This window comes from Myotis lucifugus, unplaced genomic scaffold (genome assembly GCF_000147115.1).
Source record: "Myotis lucifugus unplaced genomic scaffold, Myoluc2.0 scaffold_346, whole genome shotgun sequence".
NCBI lineage: Eukaryota > Metazoa > Chordata > Mammalia > Chiroptera > Vespertilionidae > Myotis > Myotis lucifugus.
In genome coordinates this window covers 496,780-509,171 of record NW_005871394.1, presented here as the reverse complement: position 1 = coordinate 509,171, position 12,392 = coordinate 496,780, and the positions used below count along the sequence as shown (strand labels likewise).

Below are 12,392 nucleotides of genomic sequence, written 5' to 3'. Positions count from 1 at the left end.
ATAAAATTAAAAAATAAAATGTTTATTAAAAAATTCAACAAAATCTCCAAAATCAAAAGGAAGGTTAGAGAGCCAATGTGAGCTTTGTCTCTTTTTCACTCTGCTACCTTCGCAGTGCCCAGGAATGGTTGCTCCACAGCCTCCATCCTGCAGGGGGAGCTACAGGAGCAGAGCCCCTGCCCACCCCATCAAGTTAAGATGAGACATTAATCTTTGTTTTAAGTTTTAAGCTTTGAGATTTGAAGCTTTAAGCTTTGAAGTTTTGAAACCTCAGCTCTAACCAACTGAATTTGGGGGGTTGTTTCTGTAGCAAAACCTGACTGATAGACCAACTCACCCAGCTGAACTTGACCTGCTCTGTTGCCCATGACTTACTCCTAACTAACATGCTGTGCTGCCTTCCAGGCGCAGAATGGTGGCTACGCACCTTCTACCAAGTTTAAGGAGCAGGAAAAATAGGTATTATCACCAGAGTTAGGAATGGCGATTCCCCAGGGGGCAGTCGAGACTGATGGATAGAAAAGTGAGGAAGATCAAGGGAACTTCCATTGAAGATTTACTCAGAAAAGAACAAAACAGTTAATGTTCTGATGCATTTCCTCCCAGGCATGTTTACTGAACACTTTGCATATATTTCCTCAAAGAGAGTTCTACTTAAGTGAAAATTCCTTAATAGAGTTTGTGGCTTGGAATTGTTTTCTCTGTTTCAAGGTCTCTCTCTGGTTTAGTCTGAGCATATTTGCTTACAGGCCTCACCACAATAACCTTCTTCCCTCCTATTCAGCACACAAGATGTTCTTTATTTCCAGTCCACCAAGAACCCGATTATCTTGCTTTGGATTCCCCCCAAATCAGAGCCTGAGACAAGAATGTGAGTGCAGTTAGTTTATTTGGGAGGTGACTCTGGGAAGCAGGAGTCAGAGCAGGCCGACTGGAACAATAAGAAGGAAAAGCCAATATGAGGATGAACTGACGACCGGCCACTTCAGGCGTGGGTCTGTAAGACACATCCAGAATCCTCCCATGACTGTCCACCTCAAGGACAAGAGGGTAGAGCATTTACTCATTGGCTGTCATTCCCATTGGTTATCCCTGGGGCCTTAGCCCTCCCTACGTACAGACACTGCTGTCCCTGGGCTGAGCGGGCTCCTGCAGCTGTGGAAACAGCCCCAAGGGACACAGTGAGCTCACACCTGGTGGATGCTAGAGATCTGGGAAACCAGCCATTGTCGATGCAGTGGAACCCGAGATGTGAGGAGGGATACCAAGGATGTCTACCAAACCCTATCCCTAAACTCTAACCTCAGTTCTTACAGGGCTGATGGATGCAAGGTGATACAACGCTGGGTCTAAGAGCGCCAAAGAAGGCCTGTGTGAGCCCTGGGCAAGTTTCGTAATCTCTGTGAGAATCGGATGAGCTGATAGCCAGCACAGCTCCTAGCGCATAATAAGCGCTCAGTAAGTGTGAGTTCCCAGCCCTCCTCCTGTGAACATTCTTGAGCTGTGCTAGACAGAGGCAAATGGTCCCGAGGGACCTTCCAGCTCTCACCCCAAGTGTTCCTTTTGGCTTCTGGTGCTGACTGTCCACTATTTAAGCAGCAACTTTAAATGAAAACCTGGCTTAGCATCTGCTGAGATAAACAGAAAACAGGGAAGCAGAAAGACAAGGGAAGGGAATGAAAGTATAATTCAATTTATTTAAAAAAAAGGAGAATTGTTCTTTTGGGACATTGGGCAGAAATCTTGATGAGTTGCCTAGCTGTCCCCAATCCCCTTTGGGACAAAGTAACAAAGGAAGGGAGGAAAAGAAAGGAAGAAGGGATAGAGGGAGGGAGGGAGAGAGGAAGGAGAGAATAAATAGAAGGAAGGAAGGGAATTATCCATTCATCTCTGGAGACTCTGTTGAGCATTAAGCAATAAGACTTGGGGGGAAGTTTTAACAAACTTTTCTAAAAACCTTCAGGGAGATATTTTTTCCCCTCAGAAAAGCAGCATCAGGGTTGCTCAATACCCAAGGCAAGTCTCTTTAATTTTACTGGACATGAAACACTATCACAGTTGAGACTGGCTAGAGGCCATTTAGAAATTCGATAGTTATTCCACCCCAGGGGCTTTCCAAACGGTGTAGTGGCCTCTTCGGAGGAAATTAATATTGAGCAGTGTATCACATCTCATTGGGATCTTGAGAAAATAGGGTCCTGAGTAGGTAACGCAGCTGGAGGCTAAAGTAGGTCAGGATGAGGGGATACCTTCACGTTTGTGCCTTGCCTTCATTGTGATGTGAAAAGAAAAGCCTTGTTCATTTTTATGCCAGGAAGGCAAGGGGTGGTTTGGAGAGGCTCCCCATTCATCAACAGCCCCCTCCAGCCTGACAGTAGGAAAACTGACTTCTCCATTTCTTTCCACAGACCCTCCAGGTTAGCTCAGGAGGCACCAAAGACGTTCCTTGGTTTGCCGTTCAGGGCCGCTGGGAGTTAACGACAGACTTCTTGGCTTTGGAGGGGGGCATGGATCACAAAGGTGGTCAGGCTGTGTGCTTCCCCCTTTAGGAGGAAGTCCGTTTGAGATCCTCATCATTTATTTTCCTGTTTGGAAGAGGAAGGGGACGGATCCAGCCGGGAGCACCTGTGACGTCCACTCTCTTACCTGTCCTCTGTGGTCTGGGTTTCCCATGTGAGAAAGGTGATGCAGGCTCCCTCTTGAACTGATTTGGGGATCTGGGCTGTGATGTCTCCAGATGAGACGACCTTTCACTGTCCTTCACCTGGCAAGCGACCCTCCTGGGTCATCCTTAAGCTGAGCTGTTTTATGGTGAGACAATTCCTCCCCATCATTGAGAATACTGAGGCTGGCCACACGTGTGTCACACCTGGCTTGTGTCAGGCCTGAGCAAAAGCATCAGGCTCACCTCCTGCGAAGAGTGACTTATTAAAGAATCAAGCGATTAAAGAAAACAACCCACAATCTGGGAGGGAGATCTGAAGGGCACTTGGGTCCCCAGGAAAAATACAAATGGATCCTCAGAGCAAAAGGAAAGCTCACAGTCTCATTTCAATAAAATTAATTAAAAAAATAACTTGGGAAAGAAAGTTCGACTTAATTCTTACAGAATTGAAGCAGATTAATGTCCATTAGGGTTCCAAGCAGCACTGGCTTGCTCAGCTGCACGGATACAACTTTGAAGAGTGTCGTGGGTTCTGCCCAGCCCGCAAACCCTGTCACCATGCTCAGTTCCTCCTCAAAATGGGACTGATGTAATGTGGGTTTCAGAGAAAATGCCTAGTGTCATAAATGTTAAGAATTATGCCTGACCCTCGCTGGTTTGGCTCAGTGGATAGAGTGTTGGCCTGTGGACTGAAGGGTCCTAGGTTCAACTCCGGTCAAGAGCATATGCCTGGGTTGCAGGCTCGATCCCCATTTGGGGGGGGGGGGGTGCAGGAGGCAGCCAATTGGTGATTCTCTCTCATCATTGATGTTTCTATCTCTCTCTCTCCCTCTCCCTTCCTCTCTGAAATCAATAAAAACATATATATAAAAAGAGAATTATGCCTGCAGAAAACATGCTTTCATATAACATGGATTCTGTAATGGTTTGAAATGTCTTAAAAAGTTATATATATATATATATATATATATATATATATATATATATGATACATATATATGTCTAAAGATACTTCTATACATGTTATATATATATATATATATAGTATAGATATGTTTATTTATATATCTATATCTTTTGCTTGAATTGCCATTATTTCAGTGCCTAGAGGGAGCCATGCACATTCATTTCCAGGACCCAAAGATTTCCAATAAAGCATTGAGACAATCTCTGCAGCCTTCTGACTAGTCAGGGTTTTGAAAACAAAATCAAAGGAAGGAGAAAATGTGTCTTCCCTTAGAAAAGCTGTTAGGTAGACACTTAGGTTTGTGAACTCACTGGTTAGGGTGAAAGGAAGGGCCCTGCTGTCTGTTAGTAAGCTGCCCCTCACCAGTTCAGTTAGCACTCCATGACACTGGGCAATCAGCCGAGTCAGAATGAAGAGGAGTGCCCTCCCACCAGGTCCAATTTGAATAGCCCTTGAACTCTGAGCACTATTCCCCAGAAGCAAGCATGTCACATTCATGGCCCAGCCAATATAATGGTATGTAAGAAACGTTTTAATAAAAATTTCTTAACTTAATTTTTACAATATCCTGTTATACGTAATTGTTAGTAACAGACTACATATCAGTTCGCTAATGACTGATTACTATAATCGTGTTGCATTCATTTCCCTTACGTGCCTTACGCGCAGGCGCACCATTTCTCTCCACTAATACTAGCAGCGAATACTTTAGCAGCCAATGGCCATGTCATTAGTCTTGTATTGAGTTGTTTGGTGTGCGCAACAGGAAATATTTTGCTTTCGGAGAACAGGAAAAATAGGTTTATTTGCATTACACTTATTAATTTGTGCAGTATTCAGTGTCTGGTGAGTTAACGTTCAAGAAAAAATATTAATTTTTATTAAAATGTTCTATTAATTTATGTTAATGATTACTCATGTATTTCAGCTCTTTGTATTCAGCATGTCTCTATTGAAATAAACCTGTGTTTCCATGAAAATTGAAGCTTTTGTTTTTTTTTGCAGCCCACCTAAACTTAAACCTTGTTTATTTGGCCCGCGTTAGCCTTTAAGTTTGACATGCTTGCTCCAGAGCATTATAACTATGGGTCTGCTTGTCAGTGACTGCAAACATGCCTTTCCACTTTTGCTCCATTGCAATCTGTTATGATGTTGCCATGGTGACCCCCTTCTGATATCCCTTTGCTCTTTGGTAGCCTCTCAGAGGAAGCTGTAATGAGGCGGTTTGGCAACAGAATCTTTCTGGGGTTTTTCTTACACACCATTGAAGCCCAGCATGGCTTTTCTTACAGGAAATACATAAACCATTTGAAATTGATGAAAAGTAATTTGCACTGACTTGGGCAGAGATGGTGAATGTTATTCATTGTACATCAAACTACCCAGAAATATTCTCTTTTTGTTCCCAATTCCAGGAAATGATATCCTAAGGGACAGTGAGGCTTCTGAATTCAGTGTGGAATGTAAGATGTGCTGGGTTCTGGGTTTTTTTGTGTTTTTTTCATTTTTCTTTTTTTCTTTTTCTTTTTTGCCTTCATGAGGGTGGTGTGAGATGTGCTGCAATGAAAAAGACCTGGTGTTTCTTGAGCGTTTACCACGTGACAGGCACGTGCTAAGCAGCTTCCATGCATTCAGCTGCCTATGTGACTATCCCCATTGCATAAGATGAGGTAGCTGAGACCTGGAGACGTTAGGCACTGCTGGCCTGAGCCTTTCCGACCCCGAGGCCCTTTCTCTTAACCGCCATGCACCTTGTCTGTCTGCAATGCATCTTTCAGGTGCTGCTGGTTCTGCTATTTTCCCTAGAAGAGCTTGAAAAGGAGATTCATGAGTGTTCCCGTCCGAGGCCTTTGGATATATTTCATAGGAATCTGGAGAGGACCGTCTGAAGCAGCCTAAAAGCTGACAACTTGGTGTTGGACACATGCACGGTTGTGTCTTTTCCACTTATATACCAGGATGCACAGAGCACTAATAGTCATGAGACTCTGAATCTTTGTCCCAATCTACTGGTTGCATAATATTGTGCAAGTCACTCAATCCTTCCTGCCTTACTCACTTCATCTCTGAAATGGAATGGTGGAAACCATTCCTGTCCAAAGGTCAGGGTAGCCCAGTTGTCTCAGTATCTATTTCTGATCTCTTTGAGAACATTTTGAGTCTAAGATACATGAGACTGTGCCCCGGACCCAGAATGAGGGTCCATGAATGCCCTTCTATAATGTGCAGTCAGAGTGAGCAGCCTCTGAAAACATTTTGCCCAGCAAGAAGTTCATGTTTCTCATTACTCGTTGCCTTTTGAGTTACAGCTTCAGACATTACTTTGACAGTTCCCTCAGGTAGTTTTTCTCCATTAACATCTGTTAACAAGAATTATTAACTTTTCTTTGGAATCCTAGCCCTTATCCTCTAACGACAGGCCTGGTTCTCATACGAGGTAGACTAATCTTGATTTCCAGAACACATCTAGCACTTTTCTACCTTCCTGTGTCTTTACTCCAGTGGTTCTCTCTATCTGAAACAAACTTTCTGTCTAACTCCAATAATGTTCACCATCTTTAAGCTCAGATGCGACATTCTCCCTGAAACTCCCTACAATCAACTTAATCCAGAATTAACCTTTCCCTCTATGCTCCACAGAAATTTATCACCCCCAATGGTCTTCTTCATATTATTGCTATTTGTGTATCTCATCATTTTTATTGGATTGTAAGCATCTCGAGGGCAAGACCCAGGGCTGCCCATGGCCACATGATAGGGATAGGGGAGCATCAGGGTTACAGCCATGGACTTAAGTCCCACTGCCAAGTCTAAAACCTGCTTACACAGTGTACTAGCTACATGACCTTAAGTTAGTTACTTCAACTTTCTATTCTATAATTTTTTCACCTGGACCTGCCACATAGGATAGTTAGAATGAAAGGAAGGGCTCTGCTGTTTGTTAGTAAGCTGCCTTGTGAGAATTCAATGAGATGTTTCATGTAAAGTGTTTAGCAAGTACCTGGCATACTGTAGGTGCATAATAGTTGATCACTATTTATAGTGCCTATGATAAGGTCTCCTCAATAATTATTTAATAAATGTTTATTGAGTGCTGTAGTAGTCTGCACAGGCTACCATAAAAAATATACTGTAGACTGGATGGCTTAAACAATAAACATTTGCCTCTCACAGTGCTAAAGGGAGGAAGGCTAAGATCATGCTGGCTGACAATTTGGTTCCTAGTGAGGATTCTCTTCCTGGCTTGTAGATGGCCACCTTCTCGCAGTATCCTCACATGAAAGAGAGAGAGAGAGAGAGAGAGAGAGAGAGAGAGACCGATTTCCTTTTGTTTTCTTATAAGTCCAGTCCAGTCATCTCATTATGAGCCCCCCACCCCCACCCCTCAGTTAATTTAACCCTAATTGCCTCCCAAAGGCCCCATCTCCAAATACCATCATATTGAGGAGTAGGGCTTCAACATACTAGTATGAATTTGGGTCAGTCCATAGCAAGTACCTACACATTTGTTGAGCTAGTCTAGGGATAGAGCAAGAAGCAAAACAGACAAAGATCCCTGTCTTGTGAAATTTATACTCTAATTGAAAGAGTAAGGCTGTGTGGCAAACAAAATCGTGGCCCCCAAAGATGTTCATATTCTTATCTCCATAGCCTGTGACTATGTTACATTATGTGGCAAAGGGGGATTAGGCTGCAGGTGGAATTAAGGTTGCTAATCAGCTGGCCTCCACCCAGGATGACAATCCTGCATTATTTGGAGGCCTCACTGTAATCACAAGAGCCCTTATAAGGAGGAGAGGGAAACAGAAAGATCAGACTGATGTCACATGGAAAGGATTCCACCGCTGTTGATAGTTTTGAAGATAGAGAAAGGGGACTGTGAGTCAAGGAATGCAGGAGGGCTCTACAAGCTGATAAAAACAAGGAAACTGATTCTCCCCTATAGACTTCAAAAGGAATGCAGCCCTGCCCGCACCTTGATGTCAGCCCTATGAGAACTGAGACTTTTAACCTTCTGAACTCTAAGATCATAAATTTCAACCGTTTTAAGCCACTAAGTTTGTTACAGCCGCCCTGGAAAGACAGGCAGTTTATATATATCAGAAACCAGATGCAATAAATTATGTGCAGAAAATTGGAGCAGGGAATGCGGATGGCAAGTGTTAGAAGGGTGATTGTAATTTTAGACAGAGTTGAAAGGGGAGGCCCCTGGTGACTTTTGAACAAATAGCTGAAGGAGGTGAGCTTGTCAGTCACGAAGTATCTGAGGAAAGAGTGTTCCTGGCTGAAGGCACAGCAAGAATAAGGCCCTGCAGTGGGAGCCTACCTGGCATTTCGAGGAACCACAGAGGGCAGTGTGGATGTCCTGGGACTGTGACAAGGAAGGCGGTAGGCAACAAGGTCAGTGATAAAGGGATGCCTGTTTGTGTTGGTTTTACTCTGAGTAAGAAGCACCAAGAGGATTTTGAGTAGCAGAGTGACCTAATGTAGCATAGATTTTAACGGAACTACACTGGCTGTTGTACTGGGAATAGACCATATGGGAGAGGGGAGAAGCGGGGACTAGTTAGGAGGCTATAGGTATCTGTGGCTTAGACCAGGGTGGCGGCACCTTTGAAGGTAAAACCAACAAAACTTGCTGACAGATGACAGATGGAATAGAAAGGGAGAAAAGTTACACATGATTCTGTAATTTGGGCCCTTACAGGACTGGAAGGTGAAGTGGCCATTCACTGAGGGAAAAAGACAGCAGATGGAACTAGTTGGAAGTGGAGGATCAGTTCAGTTTGGGTGAACTTTGGTACCTGAACTCCCCTCCCCAACCCTTCCCTTCAGCTCGCTTTTCTACAGAAGCAAGGAAGCGTACACATGAGGATTAGCAGCCAGAAATAAGCAGTATCTTGTTCAGTTCATGATAGAGTCAATGCAAGGTTCTGATAAGAGCTCGATTGGAGAGTCAGATGTAGCCCAGGATGTGTAGATGGAATGTTTGTGTCCTCCCAAAATTCATATGTTGAATCCTTACCCGAAGGTGGTCATATTTGGAGGTGGGACCTTTGGAAGGTCATAAGGACATAGCTCTTATAAATGGGATTAGTGCCGGGATAAATGAGGCCCGAGAAAGCTTCCCGGCCCCCTTCTATGTGAGGATATAGCAACACCGTGTATCCTCACCGAATCTGCCGTGCCTTGATCTTGGACTTCTCAGCCTCCAGAACGGTGAGAAATAAATTTCCCTTGTTTAAAAGTCACCCAGTCTAGGGTGTTTTGTTATAGCAGCCTGAACTAAGACACAGGAGGACCAAGAAGGGCTTGGATTTTAAACGCTGGCCTATCCTCCTCCAGCCACCAGGTAACAGGCTGAGCAGCTGTACAGAGTGGGTGAGAGCCGGGGCACCATTTATCACACTGACCCCACACCCTGGTGAAAATTCTCCAGGAAATACCGAAGTTCCTCCCCATCACAGCGTCACCATTCCTCCCCAGGGAAGGAATGAGGGTGTGGAAGTGGGATAAAGGTTTTCTTTGCCCTCCGAGCAAGGTGAAAGAGAGACAGTTCCATTCGTGTTTGTGGTTAGACCCGGATGCCCTCTTCCCACTGCGAGCCCTGCTCACCTGCTCCCTGGAGGGTGAACCTCTCTCCAACGGTAGAAGTTGGATCTCAATGTTCTGCCTTAGGTTCTGAGGCAAGAAACTTTGTTTTTTCATCTCTTCGGGACAGGACGGAATTCTTGGGCAAGCAACAGCCTCTTCCCAATCAGGGACTACTGAGTGACAGAGCAGGGCCGTTAAAGGTAACCTGCAATGATTAAGAGATACTGCTTCTAATTGTTCTGGATGATGAAGTTCACTGATTGCTGTGAGGCTAAAAGATCCAAAGGAGCTTTAAAAGCTGTGACTGGGACTTGAGGCAGTTTGGAAATGAGATGGCATTACTCGGTGATGAACAGAGACATTGCTTGGTGGCTGGGTTTTTGTTTCTGTTTCGTCCCCCCCCCCCTCATGTTTGAGTTTTATACTCAGAATCTCCAATATCTTTCAATTGCCCAAATGACACAGAATTACATGGAATCATTTAATCCAGGGTTAATATCATGAAATGATGACTATATATTAAATATTTCTCTCAACACTAGAAAGAACTTGGTATTGCAAAACATGTGTGTGGTTTTAGAGGTTCTCATTCATAGTAGCGGAAACCACTTTGGGGGTGGAGGGAGGGATGCTTTCTATACATATATCCTAATTTCTATTTAACATATTTTCATAACTCTTTAAATTGTGTAGCAAGAATTGTAAACTGTAATACTTAGTCATCTGGTCAACTGTAATACTTGAGTCATAACGCTCAATTGGCGTGCATTAAGATGCAAATGTATGGGGATAGAGAGATGGGGAAGATGAATTCTTTTCTTCAAGAAGCTTACATTGAATGACTACTACTATGAATGAGGAATACTTTTTTTTAAAGATATATTTTATTGATTTTTTACAGAGAGGAAGGGAGAGAGATAGAGAGTTAGAAACATCGATGAGAGAGAAACACCAATCAGCTGCCTCCTGCACATCTCCCACCAGGGATGTGCCCGCAACCCAGGCACACGCCCCCGACCGGAATCGAACCCGGGACCCTTCAGTCCGCAGGCCGACGCTCTATCCACTGAGCCAAACCGGTTTCGGCGAGGAATACTTTTTATGTTTAGTTTACCCCGTACAAACACCCTGCAGGTAGACAGTGCTCTCCCCAATTTACAGAGCGGAATACTGATGAAGATCACTCACATAGAAAGTGGCAGGTGGGGGGTGGGCCTTCGAAGCCCATGTTCATTTCATTACTCCCAGCCTGTTCAAATAAATCCGGCACAATCTCAAAGTATTTCCCCGTGATGAATGCTCCCCTCTGTGAGGCCGTCAAGTCAGAAAATCTCGGAGAAGATAAAGGATTCCCCCTCTCCAGGTGCCCTGGTGCCTTGGATGTGGCCTTGTGGGCCCAGAACGCATCCTTTCTGGTCTGATACCTCCCTCGCCCTCCTGGCCAGAGGGTCAATGCCTTTCCTGAAAGCTGTGAGCCCCGGTAGACTGTCCACTCCCCACCTCTTTCCCGAGGGAAGATGACCCCAGGGCGACCTGACTCCTTTCCCCCACGGAGCTGCCATTCCGCGAGCGGCCGCCAGAGGGTCCCCGCTCGGCGCCCCCGCGCGCCAGCCGCGCGCCGAGAGCGTGTGGGGGCTACTTGGGCGCAGAGAGCCTGCAGCCGGAGCCCCGCGCTCGCTGCCCCGGAGACCGGCGTGGCTCCCCAGGAGTCCCGTCTCCTGCCCCGAGCTCGCCCTCTTCCCTCTGCCGCTGCAGCTCACCCGGCGCAGGAAGCCGACAGGGCCCCGGGCCGAAGGTAAAACCCCGCGGTGAGTGAGCACACGCTCCCAGCGAGGGCGGAGGTGGCGCCGCCCGGCAGCTGCTCACGCCCGGTCGCGCCCAGGCGGGCAGAGGTGCTGGGCGCACCTGGGAGCGGGTGCGACGGGGAGCAGGGGGGTGGAGGTGAGGGGGGGAAGGGTCGGGAGGTGGCGGACCCCGCTTCCCCGCCTGCCCACGGCTTGGCTCCCGGCCGGCTCCTCGCGCGTCCTTCCTGGTCCCCACCCTGGGTCCGGGGCCTGGATTTTAAAAGATTTATCAACATAACCCAGCTTCTTTCGGGGTACAAGTCTGTCCCCGAACCCGGCGCGAGTCGCAGACGACTGCAGGGTGCGTGCTGGGCTGTGGGTGGCGGGAAGACAAACTTTTACAAAAGTGCGCCGGGCAGGGGCGACGTTTGGGGCGCCGTTTGGGGCGCCTTGATTTAGCAGGAGGCTCGGCGTGGGGCTTCGGAGGGGAACGGCGCTGCGTCTGCCTGGTCGCCCCTGAACTGTGGATGCTTCTTGGGGGCGAGGGGGGGGGCGGGCAAGGGTGTGTAAAGCACCTACAAATCCCGCTGAACCCCAGGGCCGACAACTGTCAAACGTCTGCAATCCCGCTCCTCCCTTTCCCTCTTTGAGGAAAAAGGTGAAAACCCTTTAACTTTCCTTGGATTGTTCCTCCCTGCCTTGGGACCCCTCCCGGGAGGGTAAACGGCCCACCCCAGGCTCCTGCTAAGCAAGTACAGAGACCCCGAGCTCCTCAGGATGCCCTGGCACCCACCTTCCTGACCCCCACTCTCCCCCTCCCCCCTACACACACAGCCCCCAGACGTCCTTTTCTTGGGGACCACGCGACAGAGGCCATCGAGGTCCTGGCGAATGGCCTTTTGTTTCCCCGCGTCCCCCCTATTGTGTGCTTTCCAACATCTGGCGGGGCTGGGGCGACAAGGAAGCCCCTAGCGCCCTCCACTCCCGCCCCCACGCCAGCCGCCCGGCCCGCTCGCGCCCGGGATCCCGACCCCGGCGAGGCCGCCCCACCCCGGCCCTGCGGTTGGAAGGCGGAGGGAAAGTTGTTCCTTCCCCGCCCCCTCGGCCGCCTGTGGCCCAGGGCGCATTTCTCAGATCGGATGCCGCGCGCGCCGCAGAGGGCGCAGGTCCCACAGGGGGGGCCGCTTTCCAGAGTGCCAGCGAGGCCCCGCTCCAACCCGGGTGTCCTTTGGGGGGCTTCCGGTGGGGTTTCAGTCTCCGCACCTGGCGGGGATCGGGGTACTCAGGCCGGCAGAGAGCAGTGGTTCTGATAATTGGAGTTTCCCAGGTTGGAGAGCTGGCGAGTACCTATAAAAGGACGAGGAGGGAAAGAACCCAGGGC

At 47.5% G+C, this 12,392-nt stretch overlaps 1 protein-coding gene across 4 annotated transcripts in view; it reads left to right on the top strand.

The window, feature by feature from the left end:
- The first annotated feature begins 10,272 nt into the window (after positions 1-10,272).
- Positions 10,273-12,392, top strand: part of MOB3B (MOB kinase activator 3B) — a 183,028-nt gene continuing 180,908 nt past the window's right edge. For 2 of the 4 annotated variants that reach the window (XM_006101231.3, XM_023764745.1), the window contains exon 1: positions 10,276-11,035. The gene's annotated coding sequence lies outside the window, so the exon portion shown is untranslated. Of the gene's footprint in view, positions 11,036-12,392 lie in introns of all 4 variants that reach the window. The other 2 variants (XM_023764747.1, XM_023764746.1) reach the window with 2 other exon arrangements.